Source organism: Chiloscyllium plagiosum, chromosome 44 (genome assembly GCF_004010195.1).
Source record: "Chiloscyllium plagiosum isolate BGI_BamShark_2017 chromosome 44, ASM401019v2, whole genome shotgun sequence".
In the NCBI taxonomy this organism is placed as follows: Eukaryota; Metazoa; Chordata; class Chondrichthyes; order Orectolobiformes; family Hemiscylliidae; genus Chiloscyllium; species Chiloscyllium plagiosum.
This window is the reverse complement of record NC_057753.1, coordinates 10,459,013-10,484,319: the sequence shown is the minus strand read 5'-3', so window position 1 is coordinate 10,484,319 and position 25,307 is coordinate 10,459,013. Positions and strand designations below refer to the sequence as shown.

General features: G+C 45.5%; 1 protein-coding gene and 1 pseudogene across 3 annotated transcripts in view; both read left to right on the top strand.

The window, feature by feature from the left end:
• The first annotated feature begins 6,679 nt into the window (after nt 1-6,679).
• Nucleotides 6,680-8,089, top strand: LOC122543531 (annotated as a pseudogene).
• A 1,619-nt stretch (nt 8,090-9,708) lies between these two features.
• Nucleotides 9,709-25,307, top strand: part of LOC122543521 (zinc finger protein 135-like) — a 69,969-nt gene continuing 54,370 nt past the window's right edge. The window contains exon 1 of one of the 3 annotated variants that reach the window (XM_043682300.1): nt 9,709-10,911. The gene's annotated coding sequence lies outside the window, so the exon portion shown is untranslated. The remainder of the gene's footprint in view (nt 10,912-25,307) is intronic. The other 2 variants (XM_043682298.1, XM_043682299.1) reach the window with 2 other exon arrangements.

Genomic DNA, 25,307 nt, shown 5'->3' with positions numbered 1-25,307 from the left:
TAACGAAATAAGTGATGATTTTGAGAGAAAAATGGGGATTCAATAATGGAGGATAAAGAGATGGCAGATAAATTGAAAAGAGCTTTAATCTGTCTTCACTAGAGAGGATACAAGTAACACCCTGGAACTAGCTGTAAATCAGGAATTGAAAGGGAAAGAGGAACTGAAGAAAATTACAATTACCAGGGAAGTAGTACTGAGTAAACTGTTGGAACTACGAGTTGATGAGTCCCAGGTACCCGAAGGATTTCATCCTAGACCTCTTGAAGAAAAACTGGCTAGTGAAATAGTTAATGCATTGGTTTTCATTTTCCAAACGTCATTAGTTTCAAGAAAGATATCTTTAGATTGGGAGACACCTTCCTTCAAAAAGAGAGACCGAGAACAGGAAACTGTAGACCATTTACCTTAACATATGTCATGGGAAAAATGTTCAAAACTATTATTAAAGATGTTATGACAGGGCACTTGTATAAGTTCAAGGTAATCAGGCAGTGTGAATGTGTTTTTGTCAATAGGAAATACTTTTTTTGAAGAACTGCCGCTCCCCACTGCGACTGAGCTGATGAATCTCCAGTGCCGACAGGGAATGGAATCTCTTCCCTCAGTCCCCACATTTCCACATCTCTGCAGTTCTGGTGTCCTTTTGGCTCTGTGTTTCTTATGAAAAATTGAAAGTATGACCACAGTCAGAAAACGTGTACAGTCACCCCTTTGCTGCGAATAGTGTCTTCAATCTGTGTAACCGGTTAAAGCTCCTTCCCACAGTCAGCTCACGGGGCCACTCTCTCTCTCTCTCAACAAGGGGAAACGACATAGAAAAATTGAGCAGCCGGATAAAATGCAAAAGCAACAAAATGTCCAGCCATAGAAGAAAAAAAAACCCCATTGGCGTTTGGACACAAAATTTGTCAGTAACTCCCGTATTCCCATACAGCATACTACGCATATTTGCCAGTCAGCAAAGCAGTGCGCATGCTCATCGCTATCTGCAAAATTGGTGCGAGACCTTCTTTTGATGGACGAATAGGGAACCCTGGAGGACCGGAAGGAGACTGGTCCTCCTGCCAATCAGAGTCACCCTATTATCTGAATGGGAAAGTTGAACAATGACCTTCTGAAGCTGGTACTCCTGCTCTTTTCTGTCTGAATGAAGATTTGAGCTTTGCCCAGACTGCAAATCCTTCCTCTGTCTAATATCTGAGAGTCCAGCATTCCCTTTTCTTGCCGCTTTTTCCATTTCTTTTTCATTCAATTGATGACTTGCAGTAACAGAAAGGGAGTGAATCCGGGAGGGGACAGACTCTGGAAACGTTGGTCAATTGGCAAAATAGACAGGCAGGAGGCTGGAAGAACACAGCAAGCCAGGCAGCATCAGGAGTTGGAGAAGTCGACGTTTCGGGTGTAACCCTTCTTCAAGACTAGGGATGGGTGTAGGGGGAGATGCAGATAAAGGTAGTTTTGAAACGCCCATCCTCGGGAAAGGACTCCTGCTGTTCACCTCATCTATACCCCTAATGATTTTGTAAGCCTCTATAAGGTCACCTCCTGTGCTTCAGTGAAAAAGAGTGTGGTGCTAGAAAAGCACAGCAGGTCAGGCAGCATCCGAGGAGCAGGTAAATGGATATTTTGGGCATAAGCCCTTCATCAGCCCTGACCTGCTGTGCTTTTGCAGGACCACACTCTCGACTCTGATCTCCAGCATCTGCAGTCTTCACTTTCTTCCAGTGAAAAAGTCTCAGCCTATTCATCTATATGCAGGTAGATTCATATCCAGTTATGATGTGTTCAATGCTGGTGCAGGCTCGAAAGACCAAATGGCCAACTCCTGCTCCCAATTCTCTTCCAGGACATCAACAGACCATAAGACATAGGAGCAAAAATTATGCCATTCAGCCCATTGGGTCTGCTCCACCGTTTAATCATGGCTGATGAGTTTCACAACCTCATTCTTCCACCCTTGATACTCAAGAACCTATCTATCTCAGTCTTAAATATCCTCAATGACCTCGCCTTCACAGCCTTCTGTGGCAGTGAATTCCATAGATTCCTCACTCTCTGGCTGAAGAAGTTACTCCTTACCTTCGTTCTAAAAGGTCTTCCATTTACTCTAAGGCTGTGTCCTCGGGTCCTAGTCTCTCCTCCAAAAGGAAGCGTCTTCCCAGCTTCCACTCTGTCCAGGCCGTTCAGGATTCTGTACATTTCAATTAGATCCCCGAGTGTGGGCCTGTTAATCAGCATGAACCAGACCCTTCAGGATGTGGTACAGCAGGGATTAGGTTCAGCAAAGTGAGAATGGAGGGGGAGTGTGTCGGATGGAGATTTTCAGCTCTTTGGGAATGAGAGAGGAAAGAAAGTTTGATATAAAATAGAATTGATCAGATGGACTGATGTCCCGAGGAGTTAGAGATGGAGTTTAATTTAGAGAAATGTGTGGTTTGCACTTTGGTCAAGCAATCCAGGCAGGACTGACTCAGGTAAGGGGAGTATTGCAGAACAAAGAGACCTTGGAGTGCAGGTTCAGAATTCCTTGAAAGTGGAATTTCTGGAAGATACAATAGTGAAGAAGGCATTTGGTATGCTTTCCTTTATTGGTCATAGCATAGGATTTGGGAGGTCATGTACAGGACATTGGTTACACTCCTTTTGTGTTCAGTTCTGGCCTCCCTGCTATAGGAAAGATGTTGTGAAACTTTGAAATGGGTCGGAAAAGATTTACAAAGCTGTTGCTAGAGTTGGAGGGTTTGAAGTACAGAGACAGAGTTATTTTCTCCAGAACTTCGGAGGCTGAGGGGTGCTCTTATGGACATTCATAAGGGGCATGGATAGCATGAATATCCAGGGATTTTTTTTCCCTAGGGTAATCCAAAACTAGAGGGCATATGTTTGAAGTGAGAGGGGAATGATTTAAAAGAGACCCGAGGGCAACTTTTTTACGCAGAGAGTGGTGCATGCATGGAACAAGCTGCCAGAGTAGTGGAGGCTGGTACAATGACAACATCTAAAAGGCATCTGGATGAGCATATGAATAGGAAAGGTTTACAGGGATATGGGCCACATGGAGGCAAATGAGACGATATCTTGTCGGCACTGACGAGTTGGGGTGAAGGGTCTCTTTCTGTGCTGTATGACTCTAATCATCTTCAATGAAAACAGAAGTGTCGTGAAGGCTTGGCTTTCAGAGCAGCTTTCAAAGATGTCTCGCCCTTACTGGGAGCAGAAGAAGTCACAATGAATTCTTTGATTTGTGAGACAGTAACTGAATGAGTACATCTGAGATTTTGGTGGAAAGTGGGAACTCATTGCACTGTGGGGCTGAAACCCTACCCTATCCAGTCATTTCTGCTGGTGGATGAGATGAGGCGTAAGATTAGGGGGAGTAGATTTAGGACAGAGATGAGGAAAAACTGCTTTTCCCAGAGGTTAGTGAATCTATGGAATTCTGTGCCCAAAGAAGCAGTAGAGGCAGCTTCATTAAATATATTCAAGACACATTGGATGGGTTTTTGCATGATCGGGGTATTAAGGGCCGTTGCGATAATGCAGGGAGGAGGAGCTGAGACAAAGGATATCTCAGCCATGATCTTAATGAATAGTGGATTAGGCTTGATGGACCAAATGGCCTACTCCTGCTTCTGTTACTATGAAACTATAACCCTGCATTCCCCACAGCTAACCCACCTAACCCGAACATCCCTCAACATTGGGGGGAATTTAGCATGGTCAATCCAAATCAAGGCTGGTGAGCAATGTAGTGATATGGAAAATAAACATCAGAGAATGATAGAAAGGGACAAGGAGAGTAAATATACCAGCAATCAAAGCTGGATTCGAAAGATCGCAAAAATTGCAACTAAAAATGGTGTACATTGTAACAAAAGTGAATGAATTAACCGCACACATTGAAGAGAATAAATATGATCTGAAACTCCTTAAGCGATATAGCTTCAGGATGAGAAGGTTGGATCCTGAATATCAAGGACGTAGTCAAATGGGAAAGGCAGAGGGTTGACACTGCTAATCAAAGCACAAATCACAGAGTAGTCTGGTGTTAGTTCGGATTTCAGGTCCTGGTTTCTCTGTCCCCTGTTGATCTCCCAATTCCCACAGAATATGATGTCGGTCTGTTCTCAACTCTGCTGGATTTCTGCTGAAGCTCTTCACCCCCCCCCCCCCCCACCCCCTTCCTTTGACACCTTTGGGAACAATAAAAACATTCAGTCAATCAAGCCCCAACCCACAATCTCCCAGCCTGTCAATCATCCAGACACAGAGTGTACTCATAGCAGGGAATCAAACGAGAAAAATGAAACAACATTCTAACTAAATAGGTGCCAGTGTTTATTCATTCGGAAGTAAACCAGAAATGGAGGTCTCATTAGATTAGATTACTTCGGCCCAACAAGTCCACACCGACCCGCGGAAGAGCAATCCACCCAGACCCATTCCCCTACATTTACCCCTTCACCTAACACTACGGACAATCCACCTCACCTGCACATTTTTGGACTGTGGGAGGAAACCGAAAAATGTGCAAACAGCACACAGACAGTGGCCTGAGGTGGGAATTGAACCCGGGTCGCTGGCACTGTGAGGCAGCAGTGCTAACCACTGTACCGCCCACAATAATACTTTAGGAATTCTCTCTCCCTTACATTTAACTATTAGTACCCAGCTACGATTTACAACAATATTCACACCAACAGAAATAAGGTATCTGTTCTCAAATAGGTATAGAAATATACTGGATGGATAAAGACATTTTCTTTCTCTCATGCACTCGCACACGCATAAGTCCACGGGAGTGAATGTGTTTGAGAAGACGCCTTACAGGAAGTTCTGAGATTTACATATTAATGATACCTGCAACCCATTCGAAAAGATTAAAGTCTTAACGATCCAGGTTTGTTCAATGTATCATTTCAGTGGCAGGACACTGCAATGTTTTTCCATAAATTCTGTGTCTTTTGATCTTATTCTCTGCAACCACCTATTGAAGGAGCAGCACTCCAAAAGCTAGTGCTTCTAAATAAAACTGTTGGACCCAAACCTGGTGTTGTGTGATTTTTAACTTTGTCTAGGTTAGGGGGAATTTGCTATGCTAAATTATTCATAGTACCTAGGGATATGCAGGTTAGGTGTAGTGCTCGGGGTAAATGTAGAGTAGGGGTAGGCAATTGTTGTGGGTGGGTTACTCTTCGGAGGGTCGGTGTAGCTGGTTGGGCCGAGTGGCCTGCTTCCACACTGTGTAGATGCTCTAAACGGAAGGGATATCTGCAAACTGGACAGGGCTGTGCGGGCGAGCTGGCCGGCCATAGCATACGCAGTGTGGGGTCCTGCTGTAGGTGTAGCCCGGATCTCACCCCGCCCCGTCTTCCATTCCCTGCCCGACCCCTGACCCATTGATGGCATCACAACGCGGAAGTGGCCCTACCAGTTTGAGTGAACTGCCTCTCTCTGGGCAACTCTTCATCCTGAGACGGGGAGTGGGGGCAATCTGTTCACTTGTAGCAAGTGAAGTGAATCCAGGGAGGGAGCAGACTCTGCAAACTGAGGTATGTGTCTTAATCACCCGATGGAGGAGGAACGGAAGGATGGGATGGGGCTATTTTTCCCAGCACGCTAGAGACTGAGGGGTGACATTATAGACTTTTATAAAATTGAGGGTCATGGATATGGTCAAGAAACAAGGTTTTTTCTTTGAGTCCAGAACTCAAGGGGAATAGGTTTAGGGTGAGGGTAGGATGAGATGTAAAAGAGACCTCAGTGGCAACCTTTTCACAGAGAGTGTGGTGTGTGTATAGAATCAGCTGCCAAGGAAGTGGTGGAGGCTGGTACAATTACAACAGTTAAAAGGCGTCTGGATGGGCGTATGAATACATCGAGACGTACAGCACAAAAACAGACCCTTCGGTCCAACTCATCCACGCTGACCAGATAGCCAACCTAATGTAGTCCCACCTGCCAGCACATGGCCCATATAGGAGCCAAGTAATGGCGAATGTGATATTCGCCATAGGATATCTGGTCAGCATGCAACAAGTTGGGCCAAAGGGTCTGTTTCGATGAACGCAGAACTGTGGTTGTGAAGACTGGACTGTCAGAGCAGATTTCAAGAATGTTTTAACTGGAGTGTGTCGGTGTTAATGCCTTGAAGTTTCATTTTGCTCCCACATTCCTGGGGATGTTAACCCTTTCATGTCTGGTTGTTCCTCAAGACGCTGAATTGCAGGTTCACCCTGAATTGCCATACTTTGTTTTTTGCTTCCCAAGATCAGGCCTGCTCACTCTCAGCAGTAGCCCAGTGTTGTGAAAGACATTAACTTTCAGGTGGAGTTACTCAAAATGCAGAGAGACGTCAGTCTTGATGTTTTTACTTTTCTGCCCCTTAAGATCCTGAATCAGCACCTTCAGGAGAATTAGTTACAGAGGAATGAGAACAGAGGGGGAGAGAGTGCTTTCAATTTTGTGGAATAACAAAAGAAAACAGTGTTCTGCAGAAAGTAGAATTGCTTGTTCTGAATTTCTACCCTGGACTGACAGTGATGACTTTTGAAATCTCTTTTTGCAGAATATTTTAAGATCTGAAGACAGAAATCTCAAAATGAACAGATGAAGGGCTTATGCCCGAAACGTTGACTTTCCTGCTCGTTGGATGCTGCCTGACCTGCTGTACTTTTCCAGCACCATACCTTTCGACACTGACTCTCCAGTGTCTGCAGTCCTCACTTTGCAGTCAATGTCTGACAGTCACTGAATCCATTGGGACCGCAACAATTTTCGACTATGACTCTGTGAGAAGGAGCAAAGCTTTTTGGTTCCAGTTTGAGTACGTTTTCAGCATCAGTGGGTCTGGATGAGAGACCCTACTGTTGCAGCACACTGACTGTGGAGAGCATAACAACTATACAGCCTGGAAAGAGGAATTCACAGCAGGGAGGGCATGTATACGTGTTTGTGTGCAGCTGAATCTTCGGCCATGGAGCAACCCAAGGAATCCCGCCCTGTGGAGAAACCATGGAAGTGTGGCAACTGTGGGAAAAGCTTTTATGCCCCATCTGCCTTGGAGACTCATCGGCACAGCCACACCGGAGAGAGGCCGTTCTCCTGCCCTGTCTGCGGGAAGGACTTCAGCTGTTCATCTGCCATGCTGACCCACCGGCGGATCCACGCGGGGGACAGGCCCTTCAGCTGCACCGAATGCAGGAAGTGTTTTACCCAGGCCTCCACCATGCTGACCCACCAGCGGATACACACGGGGGAGAGGCCCTTCAGCTGCCCCAAGTGCGGGAAGGGCTTCAGCAATTCCACTGACCTGCAGAAGCACCAGCGGGTCCACATGGGGGATAGGCCCTTCAGCTGCCCCAAGTGTCGGAAGGCCTTCAGCAATTCCTCCGACCTGCTGACCCACCAGAGGGTCCACACCGGGGAGAGGCCGTTCTCCTGCCCAGAGTGTGGGAAGGCCTTCATCAATTCCTCCAACCTGCTGACACCAAGGAGTGGCCCTTCAGCTGTGTCATATGCGAGAAGGTCTTCAGCAATTCCTCCACCCTGCTGAGACACCGGCGGGTCCACACGGGGAGAGGCCATTGCCCTGTGCCGACTGCGGGAAGGCCTTCAGCAACTCCTTCAACCTGCTGACCCATCGGTGGGTCCGCACCGGGGAGAGGTCATAATTCTGCTCTCAATGCAGGAAGGGCTTCACCCGCGCCTGCCACCAGCGAGTTCATGTGCCATCGCAAGGAATTGAAGGAGCAACGGCTGAGTGCCATTATGAACTGGACTATCCACCTAGTTCTGGGGATTCCTGGGTTTGAATCCCAACACGGCAGATGGCGGAATTGGAATTTGGTTAGAAATCTGGAGTTAGAATCTAACTGTGAAACTATTTTCACTGGGGATGTGGATCCAATTACAAAGGGGCAACTCGGTCACCAGTAGTAAAGAATGTGAGGTGGGTGTGTGTGTGGGGTAGTGTGCGCGCTTTAACCTTGAGCTGTATAAAAAGCAGCTACTTTTTCTATGACTTTTTGTAGGGGCATCTGAAGCTGTAACAAAGTTGGGTCACAATAAAGGTTACCTGAACTTACCACTGGGCTCAGACTCTCATTAAAGGCTTTGAGCTCCAAGAGGATTTTGTTTTAAAGCTGCTCATTTCTTTCAGCCTCCTGCACTAAGTTTCCAATGTCGTGTATCAGAAGGAGTAGCTAGTACCGTTAGAAATAGTAAAGTTTTCAGGAATGCAGAGTGCGTCGTTTCATTGGCATTGTAAAGTGTAGTGGCAGCACCAGGAGGTGTGGGCTGTGTTCACTAGAAACCATGTGGAGGCGCTGATATTGGACTGGGGTGGATAAAGTTAAGAATCACACAACACCAGGTTATAGTCCAGTAGGTTTATTTGGAAGCACTAACTTTCGGAGTGCTGCTCCTTCATCGGGTAGCTGTGGAGCAGGATCATAAGACACAGATTTTATCACAAAAGATCACGGTGTCATGCAACTGAGAAGATATATTGAACAAACCTAGATTGCTGTTAAGTTTTTTATCTTTTAGAGTGGGTTGCAGATTTCGGTTCATTAACATGTAAGTCCTAGAACACCTTATAAGTCGTATTCTCGAGATGACTTAAAGTTTTATATAAAAAAAATGACATCTCATCTCAGACAATGCATGTAAGGTGTGAGGTTCGAGTCTGTCAGTATCCCAATCATGAATCAGACTAGTTTTATTTCCAAAGTAGGAATTTATGAAGTAGTACATGGATTGACTGCCTGCAGATTGTGCCCTTTTTGAGCAAAATTGAAAGTATCTGCAAATATAATTCTGCCAATACAAATTCTCTCCATAGAGTTACGTTTGTGCGCGTACATGAGAGAGTGTGGTTGTGTGCACGTGAGTTTGTGCGTGAGAGTGCACATAAGATTGTGTGCATGCTTGGTAAATTGAGTGTGATGGAGTATAAGCCTGTTAGAGTATTGGGGGGGGTGTCTAAGAGAGAGCGTGTGTCTGAGAGAGGTATGAATAAAAGCAAGGGGTTGCGTTTTGTTAAAAGGAAGGAAGGGCAGGACTTGTACAGTAAATGGGTCTTGGGTCATATTGCAAAACAGAGAGGCATGGGGGATGTGTTCAGGTACATAGTTCTTTGAAAATTGCATCACTGGTTAACATGGTGCTTAAGAAGGCACTTAGCACCATTTGCCTTCATTGTTCACACCATTGAGTATAGGAGTTGGGACATCATGTTAAGATTGTACAGGATGTTGGTGAAGCCACTTTCCAGGTACTGAGTATGGTTCTGGTGGCCCTGTAATAGGAAGAATTCTATTAGAGAGAGTTCGGTAAATATTTACAAGGACGTTGCCAGGACCGGAGGGTTTGAGTTGGAAGGAGAGGCTGGGACATTTTACAATGGAGCACAGGAGGGTGACCTCATTGAGATTTATAAAATCATGAGGAATGGAGGTAAGGTGAATAGCAAAGGGCTCTTCCTTAGCGTAGCAGAGCTCGAAACTAGGGGCTTTTTTTTTTTAAGGTGAGAGGAGAGATTTAAAAGGAACCTGAGCGGCAACGTTTTGACAAGAGGATGGTTTGCGTGTGGAATGAATTTGATGAGGAAGTGGTAGATGCAGATGTAGATATAGTTACAAGGTTTAAAGACATTTGGATGAGTACATGAATAGAAAGGTTTAAGAGGGATATTGGCCAAATGCAGGCAAGTGGGACTAGTTTAGTTTGGGAATCCTGGTCTGCACGGATGAGTTGGACCGAAGAGTCTGTTACTGTATTGTATACCTCTATGAACCAGAAGTGACCTTTTGAAATTAGTAGAATTCTGAGAGGGGCCTGACAGGATAGATGCAGATAAAATGCTTCTTTGTGGGGGGTATCATAGAATGCCAACAATGTGGTAGCTTCAGCCCATCTTTTCCACACTGGCTCTCCAAAGACCATCCCACCAGCTCCTTACTCCGTATTTCCCATGGCTAACCCATCCTAACCTACACATCCCTGGGTACTATGGGTAATTTAGTACGGCCAATCTACTTTAACCCACACACATATCCATAAATTACCTTCTCAAGAATGTAATTTAAACACAGAGCTTTTCTAAGAAAATGTCTGTTTGGTTCAACATTGGGGCATGGAGTTCACACCTATTGTCTCTTAAAGGGATATTTCTGCTAATAAATAGGGCAACGTTTCTTTGAATTGTAGATTCATTTAGATAAGACTGCATCACTTTGCATATTGAGATATCCCTCTGAATGTGTCCACACCCCTTTGAAATATAATCGTCTTCATTTAAATTCTTTATTTGCAGCAGTAGCCCGTTAAAATATCCACGTCCCTTTAAAATGCACATTTCCCCCTTTAGATTTGACGATGCTTTGTTATAATGTTGGAATATCTGTTTAAATTGAGCCATAAGCTTTCACAATGTGGACAGGGCTCCTCGAAACGTGGCAGTGTCCCCCCTGCAGCTGCAGAGCGAGACAGGAGAGTTTGTTTTTGTGAATGAGCAGTTGTAGCGCGAGGTGGCTGTTGCTTGGTGACGGTGAGGCTCCCCCGGCCCCGCCAACCCCGAGCTGATGTCACGCGGGGGCGAAGGCGGTTGGGAGGACAAGTCGCTCGAGCGGGGAAGCGGCGGCCATTAGGAAAATGGCGCCGTGCGGCCCGGGGCAGACACCCGTCACTGGGCACCGCCGCCTTCCTGGCGCAGCTGCTGTGTCACGGCCACACCGGCCGGCTGTACAGCAGGCAGGAGCCGGTGAGCATTCTGGAGGCGGATGGGGTTAAGGGCCTGCTTGGGAACTCGTCGGCCGCCTGGGTGGTGGAGTTCTACTGGTCGTGGGGCGGCCCCTGTGTCAACTATGGGGCCACCTGGAAGGTACTGGGCCCGGGAGGTGAAAGGTGAGGCAGGTTGGGGGGGGGAACGGAGGGGAAGGAATGTGGGGCCCGTCCTGTCATAGTGACATTTTACACTCACTTTCCATCTGCTTTTACTGGGGCTTGTGCTTTTTACCCTCACTCTTATCTAAAAAAAAACCTTGTTTTTTTTACTCTTGCTGTTACTTGTGCAATTGCTGAGGCGAGTGTGTAAATACTAGTGAAGGAGATTATGCACCAGGAGATATGTTCCTCAGTCACTGAAGGGGCAGGACCTGCTGAAAATGTGGTGTACTAAGCCTTGTTAACATGGATATAGTTTGTTATTTGTCAAAGTATACTTTTTATTATTTAGACTCACAGATGTACAGCATGGAAACAGACCCTTTGGTCCAACCAGATATCCTAAATTAATTAAGTCGCATTTGTCAGCACTTGGCTCATCTCCCTCTAAACCCTTCCTATTCATATACCCATCCAGATGCCTTTTAAAGGCTATAACTGTACCAGCCTCCTCCACTTCCTCTGGCAGCTCATTCCATACACTCACCCCCCCCCCCCCCCAAACCTATGCCCTCTAGTTCTGAACTTCACCCCTACACTGGGGAAAAGACATAAAGTTGAGCAGCCTGACAAAATGCAAAAGCAATAAAATGTCGAGCCACATGGGGAAAATATATTGTTGTTCTACCCTTTTGTTTCTCCTATTGCATTTGGACACTTAAAATCAGTTAAAAACACCAGCTTGCCACAGAACATATTTTTTTTTATTTTTTAGATTAGATTACATTACAGTGTGGATTGTTGTTCTACCCTTTTGTTTCTCCTATTGCATTTGGACACTTAAAATCAGTTAAAAACACCAGCTTTCCACAGAACATATTTTTTTTTTTAGATTAGATTACATTACAGTGTGGAAACAGGCCCTTCGGCCCAACAAGTCCACGCCGACCCGCCGAAGCGAACCCACCCATACCCCTACCCCTACATTTACCCCTTACCTAACACTACAGGCAATTTAGCATGGCCAATTCACCTGGCCCTGCACATCTTTGGACTGTGGGAGGAAACCGGAGCACCCGGAGGAAACCCACGCAGACACGGGGAGAACGTGCAAACTCCACACAGTCAGTCGCCTGAGGCGGGAATTGAACCCGGGTCTCCGGCGCTGCGAGGCAACAGTGCTAACCACTGTGCCACCGTGCCGCCCATATGTGGAGGAGAAAGTGAGGACTGCAGATGCTGGAGTACCAGAGTTAAAAAATGTGGTGCTGGAAAAACACAGCAGGCCAGGCAGCATCCGAGGAGCAGAAGAATCAACATTTCGGGCATAAGCCCTTCTGAAGATTCTCCTGCTCCTCGGATGCTACCTGGCCTGCTGTTTTTCCAGCACCACACTTTTCAACAGAGCATATTGTGTCTGCCTCTCGGTGTGAACAAGCAGCACGCATGGTTGCTGATGTCATCAAAACATTGCGCCTGCTCCTTGCTGTTGGCAGAAAAGGCGACATCGCTTATCTCTATTCCTAAAGATCTCCCCATTACTCTTAAAGTTGTGCCCTCTGGTCCTAGTCTCCCCTACCAATGGAAACATCTTCCCAACGTCATTGCACTGTGGGGATGAAGTCCTACCCTATCCAGTCATTTCTGCTGGTGAGACTGGGCCTCAATGTTAGGGGGAGTAGCTTTTGGGCAGAGATAAGGTGGAACTGCTTTTCCCAGAGAGCAGTGAATCTATGGAATTCTCTGCCCAAGGAAGCAGTAGAGGCAGCTTCATTAAGTATATTCAAGACACAGTTGGATGGGTTTTTGCATGGTAGGGGAATTAAGGGATTACTTGCGGCAATACAAGGAGGAGGAGCTGAGACGATGGATAGATCAGCCATGATCTTAATGAATGACGGAGCAGGCTCACTTGTAGCAACTGGAGTGAATCCAGGGAGGGGGCAGACTTTGCGAACTCAGGTATGTGTCTTAATTACCTGGGTGGGGTGAGGAGAGACGGAAGGACAGGGTGGGACTGTTTCTCCATCGTGCCAGAGTCTGAGGGGTGACGTAGATGTCCGTGTTGATTCGGTCGCCTGAGATGGAAATAGAAAGGTCGAGGAAGGGGAGGGAGGAATCTGAGACTGTCCAGGTGAAGTTGAGGTCGGGATGGAAGGTGTTGAAGTGGATGAACTGTTCAACTTCCTCGTGGGAGCACGAGGCGGCGCCGATACAGTCATCGATGTAGCGGAGGAAAAGGTGGGGGGTGGGGCCAGTGTAGTTGCGGAAGATGGATTGTTCCACATATCCTACGAAGAACATCTTTTCTGAACCCTTTCAAGTTTCACAACATGTTTGCGATAGCAAGGAGACCAGAATTGCGTGCAATATTCCAACAGTGGCCTAACTAATGTCCTGTACAGCCGCAACATGACCTCTCGACTCCTGTACTCAATACTCTGACCAATAAAGGAAAGCATACCAAATGCTGCCTTCACGATCCTACCTATCTGCTACTTCACTTTCAAAGAGCTATGAACCTGCACTCCAAGGTCTCTTTGTTCAGCAACCCTCCCTCAGATCTTACCATTAAGTCCTGCTAAGATTTGCTTTCCCAAAATGCAGCACCTCGCATTTACGTGAATTAAATTCCATTTGCCTCTTCTCAGCCCATTGGCCCATCTGGTCCAGAGCTTTACCCTTAAAGCTGTGCCCTATGGTTCTTGTCTCCCCTACCAATGGAAACTTCTTCCCACCATAATTGCACTGTGGGGATGAAGTCCTACCCTAACCAGACATTTCTACTGGTGGGTGAGACTAGGCCTCAATGTTAGGGGGAGTTGCTTTTGGGACTGCTTTTTCCAGAGGGCAGAGATGAGGAACTGCTTTTCCCAGAGAGCAGTGAATCTATGGAATTCTCTGCCCAAGGAAGCAGTAGAGGCAGCTTCATTACGTATATTCAAGACACAGTTGGATGGGTTTTTGCCTGGTAGGGGAATTAAGGGATTACTTGTGACAATGCAGGGGGGAGGAGCTGAGACGATGGATAGATCAGCCATGATCTTAATGAATGACGGAGCAGGCTCACTTGTAGCAACTGGAGTGAATCCAGAGAGGGGCAAGAGAAAGGGGTGGGGAGAAATCTGTTCACTTGTAGCAACTGTTGTGAATCCAGGGAGGGAGCAGACTCTGCAAACTCAGGTATGTGTCTTAATTACCCGAGTGAGGCGAGGCGGAAGGACAGGGTGGGACTGTTTCTCCATCGTGCCAGAGTCTGAGGGGTGACGTTATAGACTTTTATAACATCACAAGGGGCATGGATAGGGTAAATAGACATGGTGTTTTCCTTTGAATGGGGGAGTCCAGAACTAGAGGGTAATAGGTTCAGCGTTCAGCTAGAAAAGCAGACCAAGGCAAGCAGCATCCGAGGAGCAGGAAAACCGATGTTTTGGGCAAAAGCCCTTCATCAGGAAAGAGTGTGTGTGTGAGTTTGTGCATGAGAGTGTATTTGCATCTGTACATGCTTGGTAAAGTGTGATTGTGATGAAGTATGAGCATATGAGAGGGGTATGCATAAAAGCGAGGGGTTGCGTTTTGCTAAAATAAAGAAGGGCAAGACTTGTACAGGTAAAGGTAGGGCCCTGGGTCGTGTTCAGGTTCATTGTTCTTGAAAGTTACATCACTGGTAGACTTGGTGGTGAAGAAGATATTTAGCACACTTCCCTTCATTGTCCACACTGTTGAGTATAGGATTTGGGACATGTTAAGGTTGTATAGAATGTTGATAAGGCCACTTTTAGAGTACTGAGTGCAGTTCTGGTCACCCTGTAGTAGGAAGAATACTATGAGAGGGGGTTTGGTAAAGATTTACCAGCACATTGCCAGGAGGGTTTGAGTTAGAGGGAGAGGCTGGACTCTGGAAAAGCTGGTGCAGGTCTATCTCTAACACATGGCAAATGGAGTACCACAGTGTGAAGTTATAGCCTTTGATGTGAAAAGAAAATAGAAAGGAGGTGTATTGCGAATTGGAGAAAGTGAGGACTGCAAATGCTGGAGATCAGTGTCAAAAAGTGTGGCGCTGGCAAAGCACAGCAGGTCAGGCAGCATCCGAGGAGCAGGAGATTTGACGTTTCGGGCACGAGCCCTTCATCAGGAATGATGTATGGATGTACAAAGGGGCCTCAGTGTCCTTCTACACCAGTCAAAGCCAGTTGTCAGGCAGGTGCAGCAAGCAATCAGCAAGGCAAGTGGTATATTAGCAAGAGGAATTGAGTTCAGAATTGGGGATGTCTTCCTGCAGGTGAATATATTCAAAGCTGAGTTCATCTGATTTTGAAGAACAGAGAAGTGGAAGGCAAGAAAATAGTTTTAAGACCATTATAGGCAAGTTAGTCATACAGCACAGAAACAGACCCTTGAGTCCAATTAGTCCATGCTGACTATATCCACAGACTAAACTAGTCCCACCTAGTTTGGCCCATATCCCTACAAACCTTTCCTATTCATGTACTTATCCAAACATCTTTTAAACATTGTTACTGTACCTGCATCTACCACTTCCTCTGGACATTCATTCCACACACAAGCCACCTCTGTGAAAAAGGTGCTCCTCATGTCTTTAAAATCATTCTACTCTCACTTTAAAAGTTTGCTTCCTCATCTTGAAATGACACCTGCCATTCACCTCACCTATATCCCTCATAATTTTTTAACCCTCTCTAAGGTCACCTCTCAGCCCCCATTGCTCCAGTTAAAAAAGTCCCAGCCTCTGCACCTAGATGTAGAGAGATCCATATCCATTTGTGATCTGTTCAAAGCTGGTGCAGTCTTGTAAGTCCAAATTGCTGATTTCTGCTCCCAATTCTCACTCTGTGTCCAGGACAGCAAGAGACCCAAAGACATAGGAGCATAAAGTAGGCCATTCAGCCCATCAGGTCTGCTCATACGATTCAATCACGGCTGATAAGTTTCTGAGCCCCATTCTCCTGCTTTCTCCCCCTAACCCTTGATCCCCTTGATACTTAAGAACCTAGCTATCTCAGTCTTAAATATCTTCAGTTACCTGGCCTCCACACCCTTCTGTGCCAATGAATTCCATAGATTTACCACTCTCTGGCTGAAGAAGTTTCTTCTTACCTCCATTCTAAAAGGTCTTCCCTTTACTCTAAAGCTGTGCGCTTGGGTCCTACCAAGGTAAACATCTTCCCAGCATTCACTCTGTCCAGGCTGTTCAGTATTCTGTATGTTTCAATTAGATCTCCCCTGAGTGTGGGCCAATTAATCAGCATGAACCAGACCCTTCAGGGTGAGGTGCAGCTGGGATTAGGTTCAGCAAAGTGAGAATGGAGGGAGAGTCTGTGGGATGGAGATTTTCACCTTCTGGATTGGATGGGCTGATGGGCTAAGGAGTGGCAAATGGAGTTGAATTTGGAGAAATGTGAGGTGGTGCATTTTGGTCAAGCAATGCAGGCAGGACTTACACAGGGGGAGTGTGGCCGAAGAGAGACCTTGGAGTGCAGGTTTCTAGTTCCTTGAAAGTGGCGTTGCAGGTAGACAGGATAGTGAAGATGATGTTTGGTATGCTTTCCTCTGTTGGTCACAGCATTGAGTGAAAGAGTTGTGAGGTCATGCTGCGGCAGCACAGGACCTTGGTTAGGCCACTTTTGGAATATTGTATGTAATTCTGGTCTCCGTCCTATGGAAGGATGTTGTGAAACTTGAAAGGGTTTGGAAAAGGTTTATAAATCTGGTGCCAGAGTTGCGGGTTTGAACGAGAGGGAGAAGCTGAATAGGCTGGGGCTGTTTTCCCTGTAGTGTCGGAGGCTGAGGGGTGACATTTTATCAGTTTATAAGGGGCATGCATATGGGTGAGTAGCCAAGATCTTTTCCTCAGATCAGCGATTCCAAAACTAGAGGGGAGAGGTTTGAGCCGAGAGGGCAAAGATTTAAAAGGGAGCCGAGGGGCCACTTTTTCACAGAGTGCTGCACGAATGGAACAAGCTGACAGAGGAAGTGGTGAAGACTGGAACAATTACGACATTTAAGTAGCATCTGGATGGGTACATGAATAGGAAGGGTTTTGAGGAATACGGGCTACATGCTGGCAAATGGGAATAGATTTTGGATATATGGTTGGCACGGACAAATTGGGCCAAAGGGTCTGTTTTCTTGGTGTATGACTCTAATTGTCTTCGGTGAAAACAGAAGTATGGTTGTGAAGACTGGATTTTCAGAGCAGCTTTCAAAGATGTATGACCATTTCTGGGACTGGAAGAAGTTACGATTAAATCTTTCATTTGTGAGACAGCAAGCAACTAAGTGAGTACATCTGGGATTTTGGTGGAAAGTGGGAATTCATTGCACTGTGGGGATGAAGCACTACCCTATCCAGTCATTTCTAGGCCTCAAGCTTAGGGGGAGTTGGTTTAGGACAGAGATGAGGAGGAGGAAGTGAGGACTGCTGCTTTTCCCAGAGAGTGTATCTGCCCAAAGAAGCAGGCTCCAATATGCCCTGGTCCTACTTCTTCGGCTTGACGTACTCGTGAATGTAAACTTTGAAGTGTTTTGGTTAACTGATGCAAATATTTCCCACTTGTCCAATACTATAGTGGCAGCTGCTTCAGTCATTTGGATGGTTTTAATTCATCTACTAAATACATCTACTCTTATTAGACAATATTCATAACAATGTACGCGAGGTGATTCTATAAAAGCAAGTTGTAGATAAGTAAAAAGGCCGACCACGCAAGGAGGTGGTTAACAAACACAGGGCATCCCTCTTAGAGCATGCAGCTTGTTTGATTACAAATTAAACATGCTTCAGCTCTTTTCTTTGCTGCTTTCCGAAAATCTGGGTGCCACCATGTTTGTAAGTGTGTACAATAATGTTCAACTGAAACAAGCAGCAGCAAAGAATGAACACAAACCAGTCCAGCAGGGGGTCACCCACATTTTGGTTTGAGTATTGAGGGAGTACCCTTTTTGAGGCCATATTTGTGCACTTCAGCAGGGGCTTCCCCTGTGATTTCAGTACCATACCCAGGCAAATGTGTATTTAAACCAGATTATGAAGTGTTAACCTTTCTGCAAACTTCTGTGTGTGTGTCTTTCTGTAATATTCTCCAACTTTCTTCATATCTTAGTTTGTCAGCTTTTGTTTGTTCCTTCCTTCCAAGGGTAATGAAGCGCATACTTTCCAGAACAGTCAAAGTTAGGGAGTTAAGTCTCATAAATCCTGGCTGTGATACATAGCTGCCTAACCAAGTGTGCAAACTCTAAATACCAGACAGCTGTTCCATTTGCAAATCGAACACTGTTTTCAAGGCAAGTTTTTCGTGTCTCTGCATTGAGTCCAGGGGAAATACAACGGAGTCTTTCATAGTTGCCCAATGTGTCCTGTATGCCAAATTCATTCAAGTCTGGACGTCCTGAAGCGAGCAATTATACTTCAGCTTTCTACTACCCAATTCAAACTAACGTTGGGCACTCGAACAGATCAGGGGCATTTTGAAGCATGCCGTGGACCTCAATGTGGGTCCCGGGCTTATCAAATAGGGTTTCCCCTGTCATAACCCTGGGGCAAGCAAAATCTTTATTATTAATTTTGTAAAGCGTAAGTGCTCTCAGCACCATTACGTCCGGACGCTAGGACCCTGTTGAGTACTCATATTAGTATCTTGTGGCTGAGTAGCAAGAATTGTATCAGCATTTCTAACAGCACTTTTGTCCCTGGCAAGCTTTCCTTTTCCTTTGGACACAACAAAATCAGCAACCACCCTCTATATTTCATCTCTCAAAGGATATCGGCCAGTGACCTGGCAGAACCAGGGTATCTCCTGCCTGACTCGACAACTGTGGAGGATGGAAATAAAGTCCTATGCAAGGAAAGAATTTGTTTATCAGGGAGCAGTGCAGCTGCAAGGCCAACAGTCTCTGCTGAGCCTGAGAAACATAAGCTTTAGCAAGTAGGCACTAAGATGAGATTCAAAATGGTTTCCAGACTTTAATATGTGACAAAATGGCTGACCCAAATCTAACAACTCTCCCACATCATCGCAGGGAATAAAACAAGAAAAATGAAACAAAATCAGAAATAAATAGGTGATCGTGCTGAATGTTTGTTCATTAGGAAGTAAACCAGAAATTGGGGTTTCCCAGGATTCTTATGGTGCCTACTTGAGGAATTCTCTCTCTCTCTCTCTCTCTCTCTCTCTTACATCTAACTATTATTACCCAGCTAAGATTTACCACAATATTTACATCAACAGAAATAAAGCATCTGTTATCAAATAGACATAGAGACATATAACACTGATGTAGACTTTTTCTCTCTGTCATGCACATATGCGCTCAGAAGTTCATGGGAGTGAATGTGTATTTGCAGAGTTAAAAATCACACAACACCAGGTTATAGTCCAACAGGTTTAATTGGAAACACTAGCTTTCAGACTGCAGCTCCTTCATCAGGGGATTATGGAATATAAGATTGTAAGACACAGAATTTATAGCAACAGTTTACAGTGTGATGTAACTGAAATTATATATTGAAAAAGACCTGGAATGTTTGTTAAGTCTCTCATCTGTTCGAATGACCATGTTAGTTTCAGTTCTTCCACATGGAAATCACAAAACTTTTTTTAATAGTTAAATTCTCAAGTGAACTTTACCAATTGGTGTCTTGTCAGCCCAGATAATTTATTGAAGGTGTGAGCTCCCCTGTGTGAGGTTGTCTGTGCCACAATGGTTAGACTGATTTACAGAATCTTGGATGGAATCATGCAGTTTTTGAGCAAAGTAAGATGTAATTTTGCAAATATAAATTCACCCAACAAACCTGTGCGCACGTGTGCGCGGATGTATATTTGCAGATACATTCTATTTTGCTTAAAAAATGCACAATCTGCAGGCAGTCAATACTTGTAATAGTTTGTAAATTCCACTTTGGAAATAGAACCAGTCTGACTCAAGATTGGGACACAGGCAGACTCTGACCTTTGATGCATTGTCTGAGCTGAGATGTCACCTTTTGCTATAAAACCTTGTTATCACAAGAAGGTGACAACAAGAAGTTCTGGGGTTTACATTCTAATGAGGAGTAAGTGAGGACTGCAAGATGCTGGAGATCAGAGCTGAAAATGTGTTGCTGGAAAACATCGTAATGATACCTGTACCATTCTAAAAGATGAAAGACTTAACAATCCAGGTTGTTCAATATGCCATTTCAGTGGGAGGACGCTGTAATGTTTTGCTATAAATTGTGTCTTAGGATCTTATATTCCACAACCACCTGATGAAGAAGCGGCACCCCAAAAGTTACTGCTTCCAAAGAAGCCTGTTGGACCACAACCTGGAGTTGTGTGATTTTAAACTTTGTCCAGGTTAAAGTGGATTGGTTATGCTTAGTTACCCATAGTGCCTGGGGATGTGCAGGTTAGGGTGCATAGGCTACGTTAAACTAGGCATAACGTCTAGGAATGTGCAGGGGAGGTGCATTACTCAGGGTTAAATGTCGAGCAATGGGGATAGGGGAACGAATGTGGGTGGGTTACCCTTGGGAGGGTCGGTGAGGCCGAGTAGCCTGCTTCCACACTGTAGGGATTCTTTGAAGGGGTTTGTGGAAAGTGTGTTCTCCTCCCCTGCTGTTGCAAGGCAGTGCGGCGGCCCGCTGACGCTTTCGCCCCGCCTCCTTTACTGTCACTTTTGCTCGCCCCGTCCCTCACTCCTTTATGACGTCACAACGCGGAAGTCGCCCTGTCAGTTTCAAAGTGAATCGCCCTCCCTTTGAGCAACTCTTCATCCTGAGAGGGAGATAGATGGGAGGAGGGGGAATTGTTCACTTATGGCAACTTGAGTGAATCCAGGGAGGGAGCAGACTCCGCAAACGCAGGTATGTGTCTTAATTATCCGAGTGAGGAGGAACAGAAGGAACGACGTTGGGAAGGCGGAGGGATAAATAGCTTTTCTGTTTTTATTTTTTAAATGCACCCGATTCCCACAACTGCAACAGGTGCAAGCACAGCACATGCAATATTCCTCATTGCAGCTTGAAGCCGGTTTTGCATCCTTTGTTCTTTCTGCGCCTTGGCTCCAGTACATTAAGCTTCCTTCCCTCATTCCCATCCCCCCGCCGTAATGTCCACGCTGACCCTCAAAAGATCGGTTTTGTGGAAAATGTGTGTAAGTATTGCTTCTGCAGAAGTCACATAGTCATAAAGACTCTGTGCAGAAGTGATAAGACTCAGTGTTGCGTCAGTGAAAGTAATACCACTCAGCTATGAAGTGGGGGGGTTGCACGCTAACAACAGGCCACAGACAGATGTGGTAAACAGATTAGATTAGCAGCTGCACAGAGCACTACAACTGTCACATTTCTCATCAGTGTTCACCGAGGAAAAGGGCAATATTGTAAAGGAGAAGAATGAGGTACGAGATATTAGACTAGAAAGGATTGAGGTTAGTTACGCACAGGTGTTATCCATTCTAGAAGGAGTGAAAGTAGACAAGTCCTCGGGCCAGATGGGATTTATCCAAGGATTCCCCGGGAAGCTAGGGAGAAGATAGCAGAGCCTTTGGCTTTGATATTTGAGTCGTCATTGTCTATGGGCATAGTACCTGAGGACTGGAGGATTGCACATGTTGTGCCCTTCAAGGACAGCAGAGATAACCAAGGTAATTATAGACCAGTGAGCCCGAGTTCTGTTACAGGAAAGGTTTTGGAAAGGATTATAAGAGATAAGATTTATAATCATCTAGCAAGCAACAATTTGATTTCACATAGTCAACATGGTTTCGTCAAGGGCAGGTCGTGTCTCACAAACCTCATTGAGTTTTTTGAGAAGGTGACCAAACATGTGGATGAGGGTAAGGCAGTTGACATGGTATACTTGGACTTCAATAAAGCCTTTGATAAGGTTCCACCTGATAGGCTGATGGAGAAAATGCAGAGGCATGGAATTGAGGGTGATTCAGCAGTTTGGATTAGAAACTGGCTTTCTGGAAGAAGGCAGCGAGTGGTGGTTGAGGAAAATATTCAGTCTGGAGTCCAGTTACTAGTGGTGTTCCACAAAGATCTGTTTTGGGACCACTGCTGTTTGTCATTTTTATAAATTTCTTAGACACAGGCATAGGTGGATGGATTAGTAAATTTGCAGATGACACTAAAGTCGGTGGAGTAGTGGAAAGTTTGAAAGAATGTTACAGGTTGCAGGGGGATTTGGATAAACAGTAGAATTGGGCTGAGAGGGGCAAATGGAGTTCAATGCAGCTAAATGTGAGGTGATGCACTTTGGGAAGAATAACAGGAAGGCAGAGTACTTGGTCAATGGAAAGATTCTTGGTAGTGTGAATGTGCAGAGGGATCTTGGAGTCCATGTGGGCGGCACGGTGGCACAGTGGTTAGCACTGTTGCCTCACAGCGCCAGAGACCCCGGTTCAATTTCCGCCTCAGGTGACTGACTGTGTGGAGTTTGCACATTCTCCCCGTGTCTGCGTGGGTTTCCTCCGACAGTCCAAAAATGTGCAGGTCAGGTGAATTGGCCATGCTAAATTGCCCATAGTGTTAGGTGCAGGGGTAAATGTAGGGGAATGGGTCTGGGTGGGTTGCGCTTCGGCGGGTTGGTGTGGACTTGTTGGGCCGAAGGGCCTGTTTCCACACTGTAAGTAATCTAATCTAATGTAGATAGATCCCTGAAAGTTGCCACCCAGGTGGATAGTGCTGTTAAGAAGCCATCCAGCGTGTTAAGTTTCATTGGTAGAGGGATTGAGTTCCAATATCATGCTGCATCTGTACAGAACGCTGGTGCGGCCACACTTGGAATATTGTGTACAGTTCTTGTCGCCCCATTACAGAAAGGATGTATTGGAAAGCATTGGAAAAGGTGCAGAGGAGATTTACTAGGATGTTGCCTGGTCTGGAGGGTAGGTCTTATGAGGAAAGGCTGAGAGACTTGGGTCTTTTCTCATTGGAAAGAAGGTGGCTAAGGGGGGATTTAATACAGATATACAAGATGATTAGAGGATGAGATAGGGTAGACAGTGAAAGACTTTTTCCTAGGATGATGACGTTAGCTTGTACGAGAGGGCATAACTACAAATTGAGGGGTGATTGATTTAAGACTGATGTCTGGGGCAAGTTCTTTATGCAGAGTGTATAAGGGCGTGGAATGCCCTACCTGCTAAGGTAGTCAACTCAGCCACATTAGGGAGATTTAAAACAATCCTTAGATAAGCTCATGGATGATTTTGGTATAGTGTAGGGGGATGAGCTGAGAATAGTCCACAGGTTGGCGCAATATCGAGGGCCGAACGGCCTGTTCTGCACTGTATTGTTCTATGTTCTAAAAGGGTAAGTACAGAGAGGCTCATAGAAACTGTATAAATGTGCACTAATATTATTGTGTGTGCCTATTTTGTGGTCACCCAGTCTTGCAAGAACATATGAATAAAGACTGCTTTGGAATTTAACTCGGACTAAAATTATTTGGCAGTGAGCTTCGTTTCTCACAGTTTGTCCCTCCATTCTTTCCCAGTTGTCTTTTGTGGGTTTTGAAAACTTTCCCAATCCTCTGATTATAAGAGTTGAATTTATGTTGTAGCTGTACCAGACATTGTTTAGGCCACTTATAGAATGTTGTGTGCAATTCTGGTCTCTCTGTTAGAGAAAGGATGTTATGAAACTTGAAACGGTTCAGAAAAGATCGACAAGGATGTTGTCAGGTTTGAGCTGAACAGGGTGGGGCTGTTTTATCTCGAACGTCAGAGGCCGAGGGGTGACCCTACAAACTTTTATAAAATCATGAGGAGCATGGATAGGGATAAATAGACAAGGTCTTTTCCCTGGATGGATCATAGGTTTAGAATGAGGGTGAGATTTTAAATGAACTCTGTTCAGACCAAGTTAGCCAAGCAGAAGCCATTTTGTCCTACCTCTCAGATGCCCACATCCTCATTTCCTCCCTTTGATCGGACCACGATCACTGAAGGGAAGGCTGATCCAAACAAATGTCCTTCAAGGTGTTCCAACCATCAACATCCTCTAGAGCAGCACCACCATCTTCGCAGCTCATCTGGTCATATTTATCATTGCCATCATCAAATATGGGTGAGCCATCGGATTACAAAAGGAGCAATTTCTAGAGCAAATCTATATCACTAAGGGACCTCATAAGCTTAACAATTAAACACCTAACAATAGCAATACTGACAAAGAGGAAAATTATTCTGACATACATAGCTAAATTGATAAGCCAATTGTACCAACAGCCCGATCCCCAGTTTCCCCAACTGGTCCCTTCAAGGAACACCTGGATCTCGTCTTGTACCTCAGTGAGATCCGGAATGCCCATAATGCCGGGCTCAGACTCTCACTGAAACCCTCAAAGCTTTTTATTTTAAAGCTGCTCATTTCTTTTGGCCTCCTGCACTGAGTTTTCAATGTCGTGTATCAGATGGAGCAGTGAATGCTAGTATCGATAGAAATTAGATTAGATTAGATTAGATTACTTACAGTGTGGAAACAGGCCCTTCGGCCCAACAAGTCCACACCGACCCGCCGAAGCGTAACCCACCCATACCCCTACATTTACCCCTTTACCTAACACTACGGGCAATTTAGCATGGCCAATTCACCTGACTTGCACATCTTTGGACTGTGGGAGGAAACCGGAGCCCCCGGAGGAAACCCACGCAGACACGGGGAGAACGTGCAAACTCCACACAGTCAGTCGCCTGAGTCGGGAATTGAACCCGGGTCTCTGGCGCTGCGAGGCAGCAGTGCTAACCACTGTGCCACCGTGCCCATAAATTACAAATTGTAAATTTTTCAGGAGTGCAGAGTGCGTCATTTCATCAGCATTGTAAAGTTTACTGGGAGCACAGGGAGATGTGGGCTGTGTTCACTAAAAATGATGTGGAGGAGCCGGCGTTAGACTCGGGTGGGTAAAGTTAAAAATGTAACAGTCCCAGGTTATAGTCCAACAGGTTTATTTGGAAGCACTACCTTTTGGAGTGCTGCTCCTTCATCAGGTGGTTGTGGGGAATAAGATCACGATGACAATTTATATCCAAAGGAGTCCAGTGTCACAAAGATCTAATACATTAAACAATTTTAGATTTAAATAGCATTAAATAGCATTCTCAAGAATGTAATTTAAATGCAGAGCTTTTCTAACAAAAATGTCAGTCTGACATTGGGACCCAGACAGAATTCACAACTATTGTCAGAAAAGTTCTGCATTGAAATGACATTTGCCGCAACTACCCACAGCGCCCCTGTGCATTCTCACCTGCCACCCACTGTGCCCCCAGTCCACTGCCCTCTATGATCCACAGCATTCTGTCCATTCTATCTCTTCCACCCAACACCTCCTCCATTCTCTCTCATGCCACCCTCTCTTGTCCCCCTCCCTCAGCCTACCCCCGTCCATTGCCTTTCCCCA